We start from the raw sequence: 2,132 nt of genomic DNA, 5'->3' as shown, positions 1-2,132 counted from the left end.
AGAGTGCAAGTGCAAACGTTTCCTGAACCGTCATTCTCTCACTCTGGTTTAGTACATACAACTGTAATCATGGGGAAGACTCCTGACCTGCCAAATGTCCAAAGACAATCACTGACGCTCAACACAAGGAGGGTAAGCCACAGAAGGTCATTGCTGAAAAGCTAGGCTGTTGTCAGAGGTTGTATCAAAGCATATTCATGGAAAGCTGACTGGAAGTGAGAAGTGTGTTAAGAGAAGGTGCCCGAGCAACAGGGATGAGCTCAGCATTCACAGGATTGTCAAACAAAGCAGATTCAAGAACTTAGGGGAGCTTCACAAGTAGTCGACTGAGGCTGGAGCCAGTGGATCAAGAACCACCACCACAAAGACGGGTCCAGGAATGGGCTACAAGTGGCCAATCAAACACAGTGATACTATGGCCAGTAAACCAGTTTTTGGTAGTTTTGGCTTCGCTGTGGGAAGGTGCTAAATCCTGCTAGAAAAGGACATCAGTAACCCCTTGAAACTTCTCAGCAGATGAAGTATGAAGTGCTCTAAAATCTCCTAGAAGACAGCTGAGAGCGTTGACTCTGGACTTGATAAAGCACAGTGGAACAACAGCAGCAGGTGACATGGCAACCCAAACCATCACTGACTGAGGAAACTAAAAACACTGGACTTGAAGCACTTCAGATTCTGTGCTTCTCCAATCATCCTCCAGATGCTGGAAACCTTGATTTCCAAGTGAAATGCAAAATTTAATGTAATCTGAAAACAGGACTTTGACCAGGACTTTTTTCCTAAGCCCAGGTGAGACACTTAAGATGTCTGTGGTTCAGCTTTGGCTCGAAACTTATAAAAAAAACACTTGTAGCCCATTTCCTTAACCCGTCTGTGTGGTGGCTCTTGATCCTTTGACTTCAACCTCAATCCACTCCATGTGAACTCCCTTAAGTTCTTGAATCTGTCTTGTTTGACAGAACGCTGAGCTCATTCCTGTTGCGTGTGCACCTTTTCTTATCACACTTTTCTCTTCCAGTTAACTTTCCATGGATAGATGTGATACAGCCAGAACAGCCTGCTCTTTCAGCAGCTACCTTCTGTGGCTTACCCTCTTTGTGGAGAGTGCCAGTGATTGTGTTCTGGACAACTGTCAAATCAGCAGTCTTCCCAATGATTGTGGTTGTGTTTACTGAACAAGAATGAGCAAATGAAGGCTTGAGAAAACGTTGGTGGTAGGACCTTTCCACAATATTCTAATATTTCGAGATAGTAGATTTCTTGTTTTTGTGAGCTATAGGCCAAAATCATCAAGATTCAAACAAAAAAATGCTCTGGAATATTTCAATTTGCATGAGATGAATCTAGAATTTACAACACTAACTTTTTGATAGGTCTATTTTTTACGATACACCGGTTTTATACATTCCTGTAATGGATGTTTCTTTTTTAATTCATGTATACTTTTTTAAATTTCCTTATTGACAAAAACATTGTCACCGGATTTATATGCTGGAATCTGCAGCCATAAGTACATGATGTACGAAAAATGTGCAAGCTGTTCTGCTGTCCTGGGAACCAGATACACTGTCATGTACCAAGCCTTTAAAATCAGATTTAAAAATAAGGAAACTACAAATAAAGCCCTGTAATATCATTTTGCTTTATCAGTATGAAATCTAGGGTGTTAAGCCACAGGAATCCAGCAGAGACTTCAGGAAACTACAGATCCGTTGCCAAGAAATTGCCCAGAACACAACTCCCCCGTGAAATTGGGCATTGTCGTTTTTTCCACTTCTTGCTTTTGTAGGAGATGGGTCATGGTGAAAATTCATGGTGACATCAAATGAGTTCAAATGAGCCATGGGGCCAGTGTTGGCATGCTGAGGGGCTTTTACAGACCTCCCTCACTTTTGAAATGGGCCAATGCTGAGGCAGGGGGGGTTCATACCATTAGCAATTTGGGGGGATGGGGAGGACACCCAGGCAGGGCTTCTATTTCCAAGAACTGCAGTTGTTGGCGGGGAAAAGAAAAAAAAGAAAAATTCTCCTCCTCTCCGCTTACTTTATGACGCATATAGGTACTTAACTTCTGCAGAGAAAGCACGCTCTGGTGCCACACTGAAAGATGAATGAATACCATGCAGACAAAA

Source organism: Cheilinus undulatus, linkage group 18 (genome assembly GCF_018320785.1).
Source record: "Cheilinus undulatus linkage group 18, ASM1832078v1, whole genome shotgun sequence".
Lineage (NCBI taxonomy): Eukaryota > Metazoa > Chordata > Actinopteri > Labriformes > Labridae > Cheilinus > Cheilinus undulatus.
Note: the sequence above shows the minus strand (reverse complement) of the source record.